Source organism: Podarcis bocagei (assembly GCF_964188305.1).
Source record: "Podarcis bocagei genome assembly, chromosome: 3".
NCBI classification, from domain to species: Eukaryota; Metazoa; Chordata; class Lepidosauria; order Squamata; family Lacertidae; genus Podarcis; species Podarcis bocagei.
This window is the reverse complement of record NC_138127.1, coordinates 10,633,620-10,655,600: the sequence shown is the minus strand read 5'-3', so window position 1 is coordinate 10,655,600 and position 21,981 is coordinate 10,633,620.

Here is a 21,981-nt window from a genome sequence, read left to right as displayed (position 1 = left end):
CCAGCTAAGTGCTCTTAGGACTGCAGTCTTAAATTGTGTTGGCTTCTTGTAGGAGGGCTCGATTTTCCATTAGCTGTTGATTCCAGAATAAAATTCATTTAGAATCACAGAGTTGGAAGGGACTCTGATGATCATCTAGGAATATGCAGATGTCCCATACGGGGATTGTGGCGTTTGCCTCCTAGGATGGGTCATAAGGAGAGGGTTAAATGAGTGTGATGTGATTGGCCAGTGGGAATGCAAGGGGTGAAGTAAAAGTTAGAGTGGGAGGTTTTGAAAGTCAGCTGAGGTTTGGGAGTTGAAGAAGGAAGAGGGAGGATTAGGTGTGGGTTGGTAGAGTTGTATTGTGAGAGAGTGAGAGGAATTGTCAGATAGATAGTTGGGAATAATCAGTTTGAAGTTGTTAGGAACTAAGATTAAGAAACTGCCAAGAAAAATTAACTGTAACCATAAGCTTGTTCCTGCATTTAAAAATAAACTTGATTATTTGTTAATGTTAACAACTGACTGGACTCCGTGTGTCCCCGTGAGATACGGGGTGGTGGAAGCGGAAAAAGCAATCGCAGTGGTGGCACAGGGTCAATAGACCGTCAAACGTCAGGGGCCCTGTGTGATCGCCACAGAGATCAAACCTGCAACCTTGGTGTTATCAGCACCACATTCTAACCAACTGAGCTATCCAGGCTTTGTTTTCAGAATTCACTGGATAAGGTGGAAATTGGTTCCAGAGACCTGAGCATTTCCCAGCAAATCCTGTCTATGGCCTTGTCCACATGTTTTAAGGGAAGGAGAAGGAAGACAGATGGTAATAGCAGTCAATGATGCATTGCACCAGCCTACATCTAAATAGCAACGCCTTTCCCCCTCTCCCCCTTCTTTATTACAAAATGGAACTTAACAATGCAGTATTTTGTGTTTCTTGAAATCAATTTATTATTCATGAATTGGGATGCATATATTGGAAATGCTGCTGTCAAGGTTCCTTCTTGCTCAGATTATTTCATCACGGCATCTTTGGCAGCATCTGAGTCTTTTTCTCCATGAATAATTAAGGTAGGTGTTCTTCTGTGTAAAAGAAGCTCAGCACATTTTCAGTGCATCCTGGGAGGCCTGCAGTAATGGCATTAGCATTTATAAAAAGAAGGCAGGCAAGCAGGCATGAAGGCGCTGTGTCTGTCTGATATTTTCATGACACCAAGAAAGGATTTTGCCAAGGAAAGGGCACAAACAGCTACCTTTTCAGCTCCTCATAGTCTTCTTGCAAATAACTTTTTTTTGAAATGAACTTACAGGTAGGGCCACACTCTGAGAAGGCAAACAAAATGAGTGGCAGAAACATCATTTTCATGCCGTAGGCACCTACCTGTTAACTAAGCAAAATCTAACAGGTGTGCCAGCATCATGTGTCACACTTCATAGAACAGTCAACAGCTGAATTGATTTCCTCAGGTTCCTCATTACCTTGAATTTTTGACAGGCTGACAGAAGTGAAGGGGGCGGAATCAAATAAATAAGACGTCTGGGGCACCTTATTCTTATTTAGTAAAGGGGTCTTTATTTCACTGGATGCAAATTATCCACATGGTGGGGCAACTTCAGAGACTGACCGTGCTCCTCAAGGCCTGACTATCTGGCCTCAAGACTCTCCCAAGGCTCTGAAAAATGATAATAGATCATAGAATTTTAGAGTTGGAAGGAACCCCAAGGATCATCTAGTAGGGTTGCCATATGTTCTCTTCTTCATGGGTAGAATTGTCATAGTGATCTGTAATAGGTATGAGTTACTCATGCGTAAACTGGTGCCTTTCTCGGTTAATTTGCCTTGTTAAACCTTTCTGACTGCACAGCCCCATCTCATGGTGGCTGCCTCAGTCACTGGCAGAATCCGTCAGTGGGCGTTTCTTGAACTTCTTCCAACATAAAAGTTGTTTGACACCCAGTCTCCTCCTCCTCTCACTGCGCGGGAGTCTTCTGCGCAGGGAAGGCGTGGGTAGCGGAGGACCTGGGCTCTCCTCACTGATGTCCAGTGAAGAGTCCTGGAGCCCTCTCTCCACTTCCCCCATCTGCCTCCCTTTATCCCTGGTGTTGCGCTGATTGGCTTCCCCCTCTACTGAGCTGTTTCTCCCCCTGCTGCTGGGTCCTTCGCCAGCATCATCTGGGAGCCTCTCCTTCGCCTCTCGCTCCGATGTCAGTTCCCTGACATGATCCATAGTTAAAAGTAGAAGTTGGCAAATGTGTACTCTTAGTTGCTCTTCAAAATATGGCAACCCTACATCTAGTCCAACCCCTGCAATGCATGGATCTCAACTAACGCAACCATAGTAAATGGCCATCCAACCTCTACTTGAAAACCTCCAAGTAAGGCCCACCACCTTCCGAGGGAGTTAAATCCACTGTCAAACAGCTCTTATTGACAGAATGTTCTTCCTGATGTTTAGTTGACATCTCCTTTCTTGTAACTTGAAGACATTTGTTCGAGTCCTACCCTCCAGAGCAGGAGAAAACAAGCTTGCTCCATCCTCCACGTGACAGCCCTTGCGACATTTGAAGAGGGCCATCATATCTCCTCTCATATGGTTATTGAAAACCTCTGTAAAAGGAAATATCTGTACAGCCTGCTTAAAAGGTCAAGCTCCTGGATTTATCACACAGCTGTTTGGAAGCAGATTGAAAAGCAAGGATGAAGGAATCTTGTGACCTTCCAGTTATTGCTGGACTATAACTCCAATGGCTAGCAGACATGCTAGCTGAGGTTGATGGGAGGTGCAGGTCACAAACACATGGTGGTCTGCAGGTTCCCTACACCTGTTTGAACACTTCACTTAGGTCCACCATTTAAAAGTCTTGCTCAGTAGTGGCCACTAGCCTCCAGATGGGCAAATTTAATTCAGTTGAATTGTAGTTAACATTATAATGCAAAGCTATGAAAACTGCACTTTCTGAAACAATGCATGAACCAAAATGCAGCTATCCCTCTTGATTTCCATTTCTCTGAATGCAGTTCTCCATTAAAAAAGAAAAGAAAACCACATGTATATGAAAATTCATATGCTAGGGGGAAAGTGTGTATAAAAAATGTTCTTTTATCAGTGAAGAAAGCATACTACATGCATTATATTGGGCAGAATGGCAGATGAAGAAATGAGCACTAAACTGGCAATCTTTTCCTGGGGTTTTAAAGAAAAAGCAAGCTGATGCAGAAATGTGGGAAACTTCCATTTAAAATGAGAAAACGAGAAAAAACAAAATTGATGGATTTGCCTACCCCAGGCTCACCAGAAGATTCCTTTCCAAAACCTTTACTGGCTGGAAAGGTTCAATTAGCGGAAAAAGGTTCCTCAAATGTTCTGAACACATGCCATTAAGGATATTAAAGGTGTGCACCAGCACAACAAATTAGGCCTGGAAACAAACTGCATACCAGCAGAGTTTGGGAAAAAGTTATATAGTCCCTAAGGTGAAGGTGAGACAATAATATGGCAGCTGTGTTTTGGAGTGGTCATACTTTTCAAACAGCCGTAAAGTGTGGTAGTAAGCCATATGAGATTTATTACCGTTCAACACAACGTTTTCAAATCCTTCTTTGCTAAATCAGCTGAAGTTGGTAGAATGTTGTCTTGGTCCTAGCCCTAAATTGGGCACATTCATAGTTGAACTAGATGACTCTTGAGATTTGTCCAGCTGTAAAGGTAAAGAGACCCCTGACCATTAGGTTCAGTCGTGGCCAACTCTGGGGTTGCAGCGCTCATTTCGCTTTATTGGCCGAGGGAGCTGGCGTACAGCTTCTGGGTCATGTGGCCAGCATGACTAAGCCACTTCTGGCAAACCAGAGCAGCGCACGGAAATGCCGTTTACCTTCCTGCCAGAGCGGTACCTATTTATCTACTTGCACTTTGACATGCTTTCGAACTGCTAGGTTGGCAGGAGCAGGGACCAAGCAACGGGAGCTCACCCCGTTGTGGGGATTTGAACCGCCGACCTTCTGATTGGCAAGTCCTAGGCTCTGTCGTTTAACCCACAGCGCCACCATCTGCATACTGGTGAACACCCAGCCCAACTCCCCTGATGATCTCTCCCAGCGGCTTCATGTAGATGTTAAAAAGCATGGGGGAGAGGACGGAACCCTGAGGCACCCCACTAGTGAGAGCCCAGGGGTCTGAACACTCATCTCCCACCACCACTTTCTGGACACGACCCAGGAGAAAGGAGCAGAACCACTGTATAAGAGTGCCTCCAGCTCCCAGCCCCTCTAGATGGTCCAGAAGGATGTTATGGTCAATGGTATCAAAGGCCGCTGAGAGATCCAGCAGAACTACGAAACAGCTCTCACCTTTGTCCCTATCCTGCCAGAGATCATCGACCAGCGCAACCAAGGCATTTTCAGTCCCATGGTGAGGCCTGAATTCCGATTGGAAGGGATCCAAATGGTCCACATCCTCCAGGAGTGCTTGGAGTTGTTCAGCACCCACCCGCTCAATCACCTTGCCCAAGAATGGTAGATATGAGAGTGGGCAATAGTTGGCCAAATTGGCCAGGTCTAAAGATGCTTTTTTAAGAAGCGGTTTAATAACTGCCTTTTTCAGTGGGTCTGAGAAGGCTCCCTCACAGAGGGAAGCATTCACCACCCTGCAGAGCCCATCACCCAGCCCTTCCTGGCTCGCTTTTATTAGCCAGGATGGGCAAGGATCAAAGAGACAGGTGGTCGGTTTCACTCGTCCAAGCAGCCTGTCCCCATTCTCGGAGGTAACAGATTGGAATTGATCCCATGTAACATGACTAGACAGGACTCTAGCACTCTCCCGCCTTGGCCCTGCTCCCATGGTGGAGTCTACCTCCTTCTGAATCTGAGCGACTTTATCTGCAAAAAACTAAAAGTGCAATTCCACTACTGTATTTACTTGAGTTTATTGTGCCATCGAATCTAATGCACGTTTCAATTTTCAGAACCTTGAAACCAAAAAAAGTATTTGCTGGTGAATGTAAATGTGCCATCGAATCTAATGCACACCTTAATTTTCACAATGTAATTTGGCCAGAAAAGGTGAGCATTAGATTCAATGGCGAATCGTAAATATGGTAAGTCTAATGGTATGATTCTCAAGTGAGTGGGTATAGGATTGCAGCCTCAAAGCATAATAAATTAGAAATCAATTTTTTAAAAAAAATATTTTCAAATACAGTGGTACCTCAGGTTACATACGCTTCAAGTTACATGCGCTTCAGGTTACAGACTCCGCTAACCCAAAAATAGTGCTTCAGGTTAAGAACTTTGCTTCAGGATAAGAACAGAAATCGTGCTCCAGCGGAGCGACGGTAGATGGAGGCCCCAGTAGATAAAGTGGTGCTTCAGGTTAAGAACAGTTTCAGGTTAAGAATAGACCTCCAAAATGAATTGAGTACTTAACCCGAGGTACCACTGTACTGCTTAAGCAATACACCAATCCCTTCTACCAAGGAAAGACATTTGTTTTGCTGGCACTATTTTGCTGCTGAAAATAAACTAGCTAGTGTACAATCTTCTCAAAACTAACCCATGTTCTAACTCCGACTAAGTTCAATGAGATAATCAAACACATGTGGTCGATTGTGTCCAAGACAAGCAAACGAAGTAGGTTGATATCCAGTTAAATCTTTCTCAGATTAGACCCACTGAAATCAATGGATTTAAGTCCATTAGGTATTGCCCACTGTGGATACTTTATCCAGTGAAACAAATGGCTGTGAGGCAAGAGCTTATCTCCATTATTTTTCAAAGGGGAATGCATCCCACTAGAACACATGTGCATACACTGTGGGCACAACCAAAATAGTTTTTAAAAACATTTTTTTGTAGGATCTGGCAGGTTTTACATTTGCTCTTCGTTTTAAGTTAGTTTAGGGAAGTTCTGTCAACTGGAACAACTGGAGGGCAAATAATTGAAAAGGTTGTATATATGGATACAATATGGTTTCATTTATGACAAAAGGAAGAGCTCTGAACATTCATTTCAGATGTCAAAGTGAATTTGTGTGTGCCTATTAACCTACTGCTGGAAGGAACACTATTTTTAGCCTCTTTGCTCAGCTAATGCATTCCCAGGATTCAGTCTTATTTGCTCAACAAAGCATTACTATTATATAAAAGCCCAGCCAGTACAAGTGTCAACAATAACTCTCAAAATCCTTAGCGTTTAGCACGGTGAACAAAAATGCAATACTTGACTCAGCCAGGTATTCAACAGCATATTTAATTTTCACTAGGAGTTTTTTCTTAGTAAATGTATATTTAAAAATTAACAGTATTAGCAGTATTAAAATTCTTGGTCAAGAGCACAGAAGAAAAAATATTAAAGTGAAATAATGCAAAGCTGGATAGTCAAACAGCACAAAGTAGGTGGTTTTTTTTTGGTAAAAAAATGTCATCTCACTGGTTCCCCCAAATGCCTGTGAAATAATAGTGCTAAAGAACTTTCCATTTTACTTTGTTTGACTTTATAAAAAACCTGTACAGCTGCACAGGAATATCACTGATGTCATTGATGGGGCTGGATTAGGGTGAACAAAATGATGCTTAATTTAGACAAGACAGAGATGCTCCTGGTCTGTTGGAAGGCAGCTCAGGAAATGGGAATTCGCCCTGTTCTGGATAGGTTTACATTCCTGTTCAAGACTCAGGCCCATAGTTTGCGTGTATTCCTGGAGTCTATGTTGAACCTGGATGCCCGGGTTTTGGTGGTGGTCAGGAGCATGCCATTATGGCTCATGCACCAACTGTGCCTTTTCCTTGAGATGTGTGGTATCTGATCATAGTGATGCATGCCTTAGCTACATCCCAGTTTGACTATTGCAACACACTCTGCCTTTGAAATGTGTTTGGAAGCTTCAGCTGGGCCAGAATGCTGCAGCCAGACTATGGCCAGTTATAGGAAGCATGTTAGTCCCCTGGTGAAAAAACTTTGCCGGCTACCCATCCATTTTGTGCACAATTCCAGGTGCTGATTATGGCCTATAAGGCCCAATATGACTGGGTGCAGGCCTCCTGGAAGTTCATGTCTCCCTATACCTATATCTGGTATAAGATCCTCAGGTGAGCACCTTCTCTCAGTGGTTGGTGGTGAAACAACAGACAGCCATTTGTGTAGCTGTATTGAGGAATTTCCTCCCATGAGAGGTTAAATTGGCTCCTGTTATGTTCTCCTTCCCAATGCAGACTAAGACCATCCTATTCATACTGACCATTGAAAACTATAGCACAGATGATGCTGGCCCCTTGGTGGTTGTCACATACCATCCAACATTTCTCCGATGAAAATAGGGACATCCCACTCCATAATGATAATTTTACTAGTTATACCCCACACATCTTACTGGGTTGCCCCAGCCACTCTGGGCAGCTTCCAACATATATAAAAACATAATAAAACATTAAACATTTTAAAAAACCCACTCCCTATATAGAATTGCCTTCAGGTGGCTCAGGGATTGAATAACTCCATACCCTGCAACATTTATCCAATGAAAATAGGGACATCCTAAGGAAAAATGGGACATTTCAGGATCAAATCAGAAACTGGGACAGCTTCTCTAAATCAGGGATGTCACTACAAAATAGGGACACTTGGAGGGTCTGCTGTCAGGGCAAACAATACGTTAATGCTAGTTTTAAATGTGTTTTAATGTTGCTATTAGCTAGAATGTGTTTCTTACTTTGTATTTTATAATGATGCTTTTAAAGGTAAGCTGCCTTGAATCCCAACTTGGAAGAAAGGAAGGATACAGAGACAGTAAAAATAAATTTAAAAAATGGTGACTTCATTGGTGGCATGCAACAGTGCCCCCTCATGCCTAATTTTATTTTTGTGGGCCTCAGGCTCTTTAAGGGATTAATTTTGTTTATCCCATAAAAATATTAGTTTCTGACAGCTGAGAAACATGCTGAGATGGTACTGTTTGGGAATATTAATCCTTAAAATAGGCTTCCACAGGATCCCATGGTGAGACCGCTGTAGGGAGTATCCACTAATCTTAGAGCTATCTGTGTTGCTTGCTTGCCATATATTAATTAGTCCTTTGCTCTGGCAGGAAAGCATTATCAGGGCCACGGATATATAAACCTAAATAACCAGGTGTGGTCTGTGTAACTCTGATAGCATGTAAGTCCTGGAAATACTTACCCTGGTTGAACTGTGCATCCCTAAAGACACATGTTCTGTGCCCTGGCTGTTAGGAGTTACATCCGTTGCCAGGGTTGGCAGGGTTCCTGGTAACCAAAGGAAGGGACATAAGCTGTTTGTCTTTGCTTTGGTCTGTTCTTTACTGCCCCGTCTTCTCAATAAAACCTGGTTTATTAAAGAGCAAACCCGTGTGCTTTGCTGCTCTTTCCACATTCAGAAAGAATCTCTGCCCCCTGTTAGAACAATAATAGAACATTTTTGGAGAGTTTAAATTCATACATCAGCGTGAGCGTATGAGTGCTTTTTTGCAATAAAAAAGGTAGCAGGAGCAGCTTGTATTGCTGCATTTGGAGCTAAGTGGTTTGATCTGATGGTGGCTTGAGCTCTCCTGAGGCATTCTGAAAGGGAGTTTTCCAGCATACGAGATAACAAAGCTCAGTATTGTTTACAATGACTGGCAACAGCTTTCCAGCAATGGGTGTCTCCTAGTCCTACATGGAGATGCTGAAGTCTGAACCAGATATCTTCTACTACTGAGCTACAGCCCTGTGAGCATGCTCGTTCTGCTGCCTCATCACCCTCATGCTCATCAGAAAGGGACATGCTTCCTGCTGTTAGGGATAGCCTGCTGTTGGCTTCAGATCAGATTAGTTACTGGTTCGTCCCAAGCTCAAAGGCTTCTTCACCTGCTTATCTCCATTAGCTTCACAACAAGTGCACCCTCAAGACAAGCAACTACTTGGAGGGGTGCAGCAGGACAGCAATCTCAAGTCACATGACGTCTTATAACAATACTGCTGCGTCTTCATCTCTGCATTGGGTCAGGTCATGGTTGACCCCCCCAGTGATGGCCTGGGATTCGGACTTGGATGCTGAACCTGAGGAATCCCAGCCTGCACAGGATTCCCCGCCTCCAGAACCAGCTGAGCTGGGGCTGGGGCATGAGCCTGAAGGGTCCTCACCTGTGCTGGATCCTCAGGTGCAGGCACCAGCTGAGTCTGCTCTGGCTCCTGAGGTGATGGAGGACCCATTGCCTGCAGGTGCTCCACTCTCAGCCCCGTCAGAGGAAGCTGAGGTTGCCTCTGCGTCCGGTAACCCTCCAGCCTCTCCTGAGCTGCAGAGTCACCAGAGGATCGGGGCTGCCCTATGACTTGGGGCAGATAAAAGCCGGCTATCCCCAGTCCCAAGTTGTGGGAACAACATTGTTGGTTGCTAGTTCCTGTCTGAACTCTGTCCTGCTTTCCTGCCTGAGCTCCTGACCCGCCCTGGCTCCCTGCTTGCATGCCTGTTCCTGACTCCACCCGACTCCCTGCCCTGCACCCAGCTTCAGCTACTACAGACTGCCTCCACGTTGCACCTTTGACCAGACTTGGACCTCGCCTCTCAGATAACCCACGGGACCAGCACCCCCCTATGTGTTGGGGTGGAGTGTATGTTGTTGCATACTGGGGCTGTGCCTGCTGCATTGTGTATCTGTAACATATTGGGACATATTTATTGTATTTTTGTTGTTGTTGTTACACAAATGCTTTGTAAATGTTATTACCCTGAAGTTCAAATATGGGCACCCTTCTTTTTTTGTAATTTAAGCCACCCACATACAAATGGAGTAACAAGGAAAGCTGATTCCCGACATGTCCTTCAAAAGGAGATCAGTTTTCAGAACTTTGTGGTGTTCAGTGTGAACATTCAGCAATATTTATATTCATGGGAATACATTCACAACGCAGTAAAACTATACACTTCAAGGTTATCTAGTATCAATTATAGATGCCAGTTAGAAAACAGACTTCAAAGAATAACTCAAAAGGATGACTGGTTTTGGCTCTCTTATTGATCTTTCTTCCCATTAGCATTCACCATTCCATTATAAAGATTATAGGTTTTTATCCACAGCAGTAAGTAATGTCTTGGTGTTATATTTCTGGCTATTTCAATCTTAGCACACTGACTTTGATCCTTGATCTTTCTACCTAAAAACTTTCTTATGAACAAACAACCATCTTCACATATTATTTGGAAATAATTTTAGCTCCCACCAATTCACATGGCCTTTCGTCCTAATCATATGGACATTATCAGGCTAGATTTAAAGTTTAATCCTATACATGTCTACTTGGAAGTAAGTACTCTTGATATCAATGTAGCTTGATCCCAAGTAAGTGAGTATAGGATTACAGCTTTAGGCACTTTTAACTACCGTTAATTTACTTGGGAATCAGCTGGTATACCTAACATTGTTTTGCATAGGGTTGCCATATTTCAAAATACTGAAATATGATTGGGTTGCCATATTTCATATTTTTGAGCTTTTTTTAGTTTTTGAGCTATTTTTAAAGACATTCGCAAAAATCTACACTTATGACATGTGTTGCCATAGGTCCAAATTTTCCCGGACATTCTGGCAATTTCCACCTGAACACTGTTTCCGACAGCCAAATCCCAGTTATGTCCCAGAAATTCTGGCAACCCTAGTTTTGCAGCAAAAGGAATAGAACTTGAAAAATGCTTGGTGTTATTGTACCTAGGTACCAGAGTGGATGGGACGCGGGTGGTGCTGTGAGTTAAACCACAGAGCCTAGGACTTGCCGATCAGAAGGTCGGTGGTTCAAATCCCTGCGATGGGGTGAGCTCCCGTTGCTCGGTCCCTGCTCCTGCCAACCTAGCAGTTCTAAAGCATGCCAGTGCAAGTAGATAAATAGGTACCGCTCAGACGGGAAGGTAAACGGCGTTTCCGTGTGCTGCTTTGGTTCGCCAGAAGTGGCTTTGTCATGCTGGCCACATGAACCGGAAGCTGTACGCCGGCTCCCTCGGCCAATAAAGTGAGATGAGCGCCGCAACCCCAGAGTCGGTCACGACTGGACCTAATGGTCAGGGGTCCCTTTACCTTTACCTTACCAGAGTGGATACATAACCAAATGCTGCAGAATTCCTCACAATAGGGCCCAGAGGGGTATGAGGAATAGGATAAGCCTGTTGGCGAGGAGGGACTGAGTATTTTATTAGAAGACATTCCCAGTGCCCCACCCCACTGGTGTCAGACATCCCAGCAGAGGAAGGAGAGGTTACTAAACCAGCCTACATCCCTCTCCCTGAAAGGGAGATTCCCCCGCCAATTGGAGAAGTTTGTTAACATGAGTCAGGCAGTTAGCTGGCTAAGCAGACTTAGGCTCCTTCACCCAAGGGCACACTATCGGAAGTTGCATTGTGAGCAGACCCAGCCAAGTCACAGAGGTGCCTACTTGCTTGCCCAGCCCCATCGCATGGGATGAGAAACCCACAAACTACTGCACCCCTTCTTCCAAAGATACCTAGCCTTTCAGTAGGGATGATTTGAATTCCATTCTTCCGTGACTTTATTGTTCTGTGGATTTGCTCTGCCATGCATTTGCCTCATCCTTAACACTACTTCAATAGGATAATTTAAAAAACCCCCACAACATTCTGGAATTGATTTGTGCAGAGTTTCCTATACCCTTCACACATTTGTGTCCTTTTTAAACCTCTGTTTTACCAATCTTCACATCTGCATTAATGAAACACAACACTCATTTTAATGTTTTTCCCTCGGTTCTCCTAACTGGCCCATTTAGTGAGATCTTCCTTATGAATGACTGTTCTGTGAAAGTGGATAATCTGTTGGCCATGTTCTTTATACTACAATTTGCAGCGAGTCCAGAGAGATGGTGAGTCTTCCTTTATTGTACCTGGAAGAGCCACTGATACTCTGATATGTTTTGATGACTATTCGTGCTACCAAAAAGGATATCTCATTTCCTTTATCTTCGATACAAATTAGGAGGGAGATGAATACTTGTGGCTGTTTCTCTAATAGTTATAGATTATATAAATATAATATTTATATTTATAGTATTCTGCTCTGTTGGTGGTGTCTGTGTACATAGTAAATTCAGTCCTTTGTTCCAATGTACCGCATTGGCCCAAATATAAGCCACACTTTTCCCCCAAATTCTGACCGTGAGAAGTTAAAGTACGGCTTAAATTCAGAACGTTACAAAAATTGGCTTTTACGATATCGCTGCTGAAACAGACATATGGTAAAACGGAACAGGTGTGAGTGCCTGCGGAATTTTAAGGCAGCGGCTTATATTCGGTAATTGTCTTTTTTTACCCCCTTGAATTTTAAAGTTGCGGCTTATATTCGGGTGTGTCTTATATTTGGGTCAATACGGTATTTTGCACAGTGTTGGCTGATGGAGAAGAGGACATGTGTGAATCAGCAAAAGCACCACCCCAACACAATAATTGTGCAATTAATTGCATGATCACATCATGATGGCTTTTGTGTTTTATTTTATTAATAAGCTCATGTACACACATTGTTAAAAGTAGATTGAAGGGGAAGGCATCAATGAATATGCAGCAAACTGGATATTCTGTGCAATTTAAAATATTTAAAATAAAAATAAAAAGAGAACAGTGAAGGATTCATTATAAATCTGCTACATTCTAGAAACAAGACCAGGTTTAGATTTTGAGATCTAAATGAATGGAGAAATTCTAATGAAGAGAAATTCAGAAGCATCCTGATCTTTAAGGTGTGTGCATGTCACAGCAATATTTTCCCAGGGATGGAAGGGCAAACAGTTACCTAGGAAGTGGATGGACTCATAGACTTCAAACAGAGTTGGAAGTAACCCTGAGAATCATGTAGTCCAATGCTGTGCAATGCAGGAATATGTAGCTGTCCCATATGGGGATTGAAGCTGCAACCTTGGCATTATCAGCATCATGCTCTAACCAACTGAGCTATCTATATCAAGTAAGACCTTTTAGTCCATCAGGTTCAACATAGTCTACACTGAGTGGCAGTCAGTTTCCAGAGTTTCAGGCAAGGAACATTCCCAGGACTCATCTACTGTACATATGAGGTGGAAATGAAAGGATGGAGTCCTGAGATGGTTGACTGAACTCTTTTTCTCTCACTCTATACTGCAAATAGGGATGCAGGTGGCACTGTGGATTAAACCACAGAGCCTAGGACTTGCCGATCAGAAGGTCGGCGGTTCGAATCCCCGCGACGGGGTGAGCTCCCGTTGCTCGGTCCCTGCTCCTGCCAACCTAGCAGTTTGAAAGCACATCAAAGTGCAAGTAGATAAATAGGTACCAAAGTGCAAGTAGACATAGGTACTGCTCTGGAGGGAAGGTAAACAGCGTTTCCGTGCGCTGCTCTGGTTCGCCAGAAACAGCTTAGTCATGCTGGCCACATGACCCGGAAGCTGTACGCCGGCTCCCTCGGCCAATAAAGCAAGATGAGTGCGGCAGCCCCAGAGTCGGTCACGACTGGACCTAATGGTCAGGGGTCCCTTTACCTTTTTTATACTGCAAATGGGACCTCTTTCGTCAACCCTGCTCCCTATGTTAAAATACAGAGCTAGCATGGCAGAAAATGGAGTAGACTTGACTGGAATTTTTCTTCCTGCTGTGCTAGTTTTTGTTTTATTTATTTGAGGGAGTCTGCCCCCGCCTGACAGCATTCAAAAATTATATCCATGCCACTTGAGACTATAGGTAGTGGAGAGTCTACTGTACTAGTTTGTGATTCTACTGCTTCATTTTGCTGGGTGTGTAGAGTAAACCGAGAAACGGCATTCATAATCTTGCACAAAATGTGTGTATGCCTACATTTCTTTGAAATTAATCAGGCTGGATTCCAGTCTTGAAGAATTGGGCGGTGGATTTCTTTTCGCACGCAGGAGGGAGGCTTTCCAAATTTCACAAGAGCGATTGCCAATTTCTCAGAATGAAACAATATTTTATTTATCCCATTCATCAAATTCCACAGCTTCTGCACAATGCAACTGACTTAAACAATAATAAGCAGATTCTATATTTAACATAGCTTTTATTAGCTTTGTCCAGTATAGGCAGATAGCTTTAGTAAGTATATTATTTGCTATTAATCGAGTGCCTCATACTTGTAATTCATTTCATATCGTTTGTGGTTTCTGAAGGAACATTCTTTACTGCCCAGTGCAGAAGGCTCTTGTGAAGGAAGTACAATGATCTGTCAGAATTTAGATGACATTTTTATTATAGACATGTCAGGATTGTAATATCTGCTTTTGCAGACTATCATTGTATTGCCAAACACACCTGCTGCTCATAGATACTTGTTTACACTGAAGGAGATAAGGCAAAAGGAAATATTTCAGAACCTGCAACAAAGCAGAACAACAGTAATAGAAAGATTGCCTGTGTTATTGAAAAAAGCAGTGCAGGTCATCCAGATGAATCCGTATTATATCTTCACTTGACAAAAAGAAAAAAAATTGCACAAAACCCCGCCATTTGTATCTGATAGATATAATATCCATTTTAACAAAATAAACATTCATGAAATAGGATAACCGTATTCTGTGATAGGTTTGAAGTCCAACGTAATCAAAATGTAACTTGAGTACGGATGTATTTGCTACATATGACCAGGCAGGAGATCTTTATTTATGGCTTCAATAATATCATATATATCGCAACCCAACTTAAAAAAGAAAATCATTTTAACGAAAAGCAAGTGATTGTTAGGGCTTTCAAAAGTGACTGGTCTAAGAGAAGGGTATTAAAATGAAAACTCATTACTAGAGATCCTGGACAATGATGTTTTAAGACAAAGCTTTCAGGAGTGAAAGTTTATTAGGACTAAGAAATGCACTAATGAATGGCTTTGTAAAAAAGCATATGAAAAACAAATAACCGTAGTATTTTCCCAGTGCTAAATAAGCCACAAGTCTTTATTAGATTCTCAGTTTTGAATCACTGCTGCAAAATAAATTGGCTACACTGTAGTTGGGGGAATGATGCCAAAATCAGGTGACCTCAGCCAGCCTACCCCATCTTATTTAAATAACCAGTACAAACAACTGTCTGTCAGCTTCGTCCTCCTTATTCTCAATGTTGCCCTTGCAAAACTGTCTGTCATTGGCTCTGGCTCCACCTACTACTGTTGGCTTCCTTGCTGTGGGGTATTAGCATCCAAAATGCAGATGTAAAGGGTTAATGCTTGAAAGGGCTGTAGGACCCTGTGATGTCATGCATTCTGTGGCAGTTATTTCAGTTGGTTCAGTTATTAACCGTCTTGTGAGTCTTAACAGTAAGAGGAGCGTTGTGCTGGTGTCTGCCTCAGAGTCAGAGACTGGATCTACACTGATCTGTAAAGACGCTTTAAAAAGTCAATTTTCCACTGATGACAGATCGCTGCTATACAGTGCCCTCTGGTGTCACATGTTTATAAAGCACTGTGAACGTCTTAACTGACCAGTGTAGATGAGTCCACAGCATATTAGTCAGTCTGTAAATGTTAGTTAGTTTATAATAGGATAGCTGGATAGTTCAGTGGGTTAGAGCGTGGCACTGACAACGCAAGGGTTGCAGGTTCGATCCTCATAAGGGACAGCTGTATATTCCTGCTTTTTAGGGTGTTGGACTAGATGATCCTCAGGGTCCCTTCCAGTTCTGTGTGAAGTGCGCTGAACACTCTAAAGCACTGTCTATGTGAAGCTTAATCTATGTAAGATGCTTTAGCAACTAAAAGAAACATCCACCTGCATTGTATATGTATTTAATCTGCAACTGCAAGTACACTAAGTAAAAGTTCTATGTTCTTTAAACGAGAGTGTCTTGTGTAATTTTTACGGGAGGAAAAAGAGAACTAAAGGGTCAAACGACCCAGGACTGTCTTCCACATACTCTGCAAATGTCTAATTCCCCACACTTTCTTTCGCCCCACCAGTCCCAATAAACACCAGCCTTCAATGCCTGTAACTGACATAAAAAGCCCTTCTTTTGGTACTTTGTGTTGCAGCAGCTAACTAAACTGAGCATATAAACAGGCACAGAGATTTTTATATACAGACTGTCTCATTAATATCAGACAAAACCTAATGAAAGTATCACTAAAGCTGTATTCCCTAATGTCAGACAAAATTATAGCCATGATACAGACGTCATGCCTTGCCGCTACGCCTACTGCACTGTGTCTTCCCACATTTTAAAACTAGATTAGAGGAATAAACATGAATTAAAATATTGATGAGAAACACATTTGCATAATGTGCTGCTTAAAGGTATCAGTCTGGAAATATAATGGACTGTTAGAACTTTATGTGTATTAAAGCATGGACTTAAACACCATATCCTGGCCATTTGAACATTAGGGAGGGAGGGATTAAAAGTAATTCGGAGTGCCAAATTACCGGCACATTAGCTTTCAAATATGTGTATGAGACTCTTAATCTAAGGGTGGTGGGTTCAAGCCTCACACTGGGCAAAAGATTCCTGCATTGCAAGGGCTTTGACTAGTCGACCCTCATGGTGCCTGTTATGATTATTGTATTATTATGCAATCTATTATTATTGTGCTATGTATTATGCTCCTATTATCATGCTCCATAAATTATGTTCTTAATGTTGTACATTGCCCTGAGATATTTGGATAAAGGGCAGTATTGAATAAACAAAACAAAACAAACAAACAAACAAACAAACAAGAACTGCCAGGGAGTAGACTTGTTCTTTGCTGGTCCAGTGGAAGTCAGAGGGAAGCAGATTTCCTCTATACATTAGGAGAAATTTCCTAATAGTGAAAGCTGATCAACCGTGGAGCAGATTGCCTTGGTAAGTGGCAGGCTCTTCTTTTGAGAGACATTTAAGCAAGGGCTAGGTAGTCATCCGTAGGGGAAGCTGCAGTTGTGTTTTCCATTGCAGATCCTACACTGAGCAAGGTGTTAGACTAGATTCCCCATAAGGGTCTTTCTAACTCATTGACTGTGCTTGGAGAAGCCAGCATTGAGCTTGGGACTTTACGCATAGGAGGTGGGTATTCTATCACTGAGCCCTTTTATCTTAACTTAATGATGACAGCATATTTGCATCATCAAAAACGACTCAAGGGAACTGTGCAAATGCTGAATTGCAGCTGTTGTAGTCATTTAGACAAAACAGAGTGTGAGGATGCATTACCCGCCTACTAATTTCTGAGGGAAAGGAAAGTACTATGCTCCCTTGCTAATCCAAAAACCATCAAGAGTTCTGAAACTGGGTTTGGGTGGGGGTAGAAGCACTACAGCGTAGACCAGAAATACAACTGGGCTGTCACATTAATTACATGCATGGAAGCAGATGCAAAAATTAGGCAGCTGTTGCCGAGTACTTTTTGTTGGTCCTTTTACAAGCATATTCAGTAATTTATACTTGTAATACTTAGGGTTCAATTTCTTTTAAAAGAGAGGCATTTTTAAAAGGGTATGAACACCCAAAATTTTCATTGAAATCAAACAGAAGTGCATGTATACGTAATTCTTAGAGTCAGTGGTTAATGAAGCTGGACTGAGCCCCTTAAGACTAATGAAATAAATGAATGAATTTTCATGTACTTGGGGAAGTGGTATTTTTAACATTGTTTTTAATTTGCTTAATGGTGTTCTTTTTATAGGCAGCCAAATTGCCTCCGTTTCTAATGACTTTCTAATACACAAAGACTAATTGTATTCAGTTATGCAATTAAGCTAAAATATGGTTGTAATATTCGTATTATAGTAATTGTTATTAGTATATATGGAATTTGAACTTGTTTATTACCATGGAGAAGAGCTTTTAAAAAATGAAAATGTTACATTAAAAAAGAAAAAGGAAAGAACTTTTTACTGTTTCATTGAAAGAGCTAATTATAATAAAAACAGAATCACTACAACAGTAAAAGTTTGCTTTAGATAGCTTATTTTAAATTAAATATTAATACATCGATTTGCATATTTACGGAGAGAGAGAAAAGCAATCAGTGGTATGTTACATATTATAAAGGGAATATACTTTTAAAAACAAACATTAGCTCTTCTGCCAGACAGCAATAAAAGCCATGTTTAAAGTACACATGTTGAGATCCAAATATCTTGGTGTTATATAGAATACAGGGCATGTATAAACTAGATCTTTGGAAATAGATATTATTTGAACAACGCATTCTTTCAATCTATCTATGCCATATCTAAATCACTGTATTTGAAGTTCCAGCTACAAAAGTGTTTTGCTACGTGTTGGAGATGTTACCTTGCAAGTCAAATGTTTTACCACTCAGAATTGTTTGCGGGAGAATTTCTGCCCTAGCTCCTACTCTCAGACACTGAATTCTTGACTCAAGTACCTATTCATTTGCTGCACAGACAACGATCCCTCTTTCAGCTGTATTTCACAGCAGCCTGCCTGCTGGTTGGTCAACCCTGGGTTGAGGAATGCCCCTTGACATGCACCAAGTGGGACAATCCTGCCAAGGCTGCCAGTCAGAAGGGGTGCGATGGCCCATAGCACTTTTGAGATGCTTCCAAGGGAACGGGGGCAATTGGCAGGCCCCTAGCTGCCTCCGGCCCACCGGCTGGTCAAACTCCAGTCAAACTGCGACTCAGAGCTTCAGAAGCCTTTCAGAAGCTGAGCACGCAAGCCAGCAGAGAAAACAAACTCTTTGTGACGGAAGGGCAGACAGAGGCATATGTAAAGCAAATTTACAAGCAGTTTATTCAGCATAGATCAGGACAAAGTAAACATGTCTGCTCTCCTTCATGTCCAAGAGCAAGAAATATAAGCAAAAGCTATACACAAATGGAAGTTCCCAGCAAGCTGTGCTGGAGAGTAAACAGACATGTGACACACAACAATCCACACATCTGCTTTAAGGTGGAACGGAACATCAATGTTCTAACAAGCACCCCCCCTCCATATGGGCTCCCTGACTGCGATACAGTGGTACCTCGGGTTAAGTACTTAATTCGTTCCAGAGGTCCGTTCTTAACCTGAAACTGTTCTTAACCTGAAGCACCACTTTAGTTAATGGGGTCTCCTGCTGCCGCCGCGCCGCCGGAACCTGATTTCTGTTCTCATCCTGAAGCAAAGTTCTTAACCTGAAGCACTATTTCTGGGTTAGCGGAGTCTGTAACCTGAAGCGTATGTAACCTGAAGCGTATGTAACCCGAGGTACCACTGTACTCATTCCCACACCTCTTTAGTAGGGTCCCTAAATGGCTAATGATCCAACCCAACTACTTTTCTATCAAAATTGTGACCATAGCTGTCAACGTTTCCCTTTTTTAAAGGGAAATTCCCTTATTCCGAATAGGATTCCTCGCAAGAAAAGGGAAAAGTTGACAGTATGATTGTGACATTTGGTACAAAGGAGGCAAAAACCTGCAGACGGGGCAATTTGTCTGTAGGAAAAAATCCTCCCTGGGCCCAAATATGGTAACCAACTATTTGATAGCAAGGGCCTCACATTGGCCTGCCTGCAAGACCACATATAAACAGGATGGGAAAGATGGGGAATCCCACATCGTCTGAGCAGGTGGAGCCCAGGTATGGCTTCAGTTTATAGGAATTGGGCAGACCCAGTCTCAGCATCACCCGCCCACCCTGCCATCTTCCGATTGGCTTGTTTAAATGGGCTTTTCATGCCAATCCAAGAAGAGGAGCTCCAGTTAAGCAGCTGTTATCTGGAAAGTACAGTGGTACCTCAGGTTACAGATGCTTCAGTTTGCAGACGCTTCAGATTACAGACTCCACTAACCCAAAAGTAGTACCTTGGGTTAAGAACTTTGCTTCAGGATGAGAACAGAAATCGTGCTCCAGCGGCGCGGCGGCAGCTGGAGGCCCCATTAGCTAAAGTGGTACCTCAGGTTAAGAACAGTTTCAGGTTAAGTACGGACCTCCAGAACAAATTAAGTTCTTAACTCAAGGTACCACTGTACAAATTAAATAAGTTTGCCTGGAAAGGAATTTGTCCCCCATCCCTGGTTCATCTTTATTCCTCTCTTTGAGCGGTAGAGCGACGCGGTTTTTATTCCACAGCAGACTCTATTTAATAAAAATAGATCTTTAAAATAAAAATTCAAAATTACTCTGGAATGTGATAAGCTCCATCCCTCTTGAGCTGTTTTAACATTAACAGAATGTTAAAACCTTCAGTGAGCCACATTAAGTTACATGGCAACAATGAAAGATATGAATGAATGAAAAATGAAAAGAAAGAAAAACATACTGCAAAGGTCAAACACTATGCTTTCTGTTCTTTATTATGATGGACGTGCCAATTATACATCTTAGTATCATATCGTTTACACACCCACACACCTAGTCCTTCCATGACCCCTGGGCTGGCTCTTTCCAAATCAAATCCCAAATTCACAGTGACTCTCCCCTACCGTATCTGAATAAGGATATGAGAATAGATAAGGTCAATGAATGAAGAATGACATTCTTCACACACACCCATACCATTTCTCCATCATTCTGCGTTTACTTTTCTATGAATGAGGAGAATTTCTAAAATTAGCTCAAGCTTTGGGAAATGCAATTTCCCCACACAACTTCCCATTTCTCCAGCATCTCTCCCCAAACCCCACCATGGTTTGCTCCTGTTGCACATGTGTGAATTGATAAAAACTTTTTAAAAAGCAATGATTCTGTTAACATTCTTTCTCTCTTTGGCAGCATTTAGTAACACGCTGTTGAACACCCCTCACAAAACTAATCCAGTGTATCTGAAGAAGTGTGCATGCACACGAAAGCTCATACCAAGAACTAACTTAGTTGGTCTTTAAGGTGCTACTGGAAGGAATTTTTTTATTAAAACTAATCCTGATTGGCCATGCTGACTGAGTGCTGAGGGAGATCTTTTTAACGTAAAATAAAAGCATCATCCTTGGCAACGCATAATTGTATTAAGGAAACCAAGACCACTACCCCTTTCCTAGAGTGGCAGAATGGGATTTGGGACAGCACTATGTGAGACTGGTGACTCAGCTACATTAAGTCAAAAAACAATGTTTTGACTGCGTTATAAATATGCAACACCAGATGGCACCAGAGAGCAAAATAAATTCTATGCAATTTTTACATAGCGCTTTTTTCTTTTGTTATATTGATTTAATTTCTGACTTATTTAGAGCTGATTCTGTATAATGGATTGTATGGCTTGATAATGGGGGAGTTCATAGAATGGTAGAGTTGGAAGGTGACCCAAGGGTCATCTAGTCCAGCCCCCTGCAATGCAGGAATCTCAGCTAAAGCATCCATGACAGATGGCCATCCAACCTCTGCTTAAAAACCTCAAAGAAAGAAGACTCCACACCCTCCAGAGAGAGATTCTGCTCCACTGTCATTTGGTTTGGGCTATCAGCAAAATCCAGAATTAGATTGCTTCTTGGGTTCTTCAAGCGTTAGATAGCACATATATACTGTATTTTTAAAAAAATAAAAGATCTGCTCACAAGACTTTAAATCTGAACCACCTCACAGCTCAGATTTTGTAAAGCTGCCTTAATTAAGCAGAAAACGAACTCTTCACTTTGTAAAAGGATTGTTCTTTGCTTCGCTTTAATCTAGGTCCAGACCTTGTGCACTTCATCAGTATTACTCTTTTAGAAAAGTACAGTGAAGCTGAAATGGAATGGAATATGAACATAATTCAGAGAACAGTTTTGAAAGGGTGATAGTTTCAAAACTGATCACTCCTAACTACAGGAGGAGACTTGGCAGGTTTTCCTGGGGCCCTAATGTTGGAGAATCCTGCATTAAGATTGTTGCCTTGTGGCTTATCCCCTTGCATTCCCAATTAATGGAGAATGCATTTAAGAATAAGAATAAGAATTTATTATTTATACCCCACCCATCTGGCTAGGCTTCCCCAGCCCACTCTGGGCTGTTTCCAACAAAACATTAAAAATACATAAAACATCATTCATTAAAAACTTCCCTAAACAGGGCTGCCTTCAGATGTCTTCTAAAAGTCAGATATTTGTTTATTTCCTTGACATCTGATGGGAGG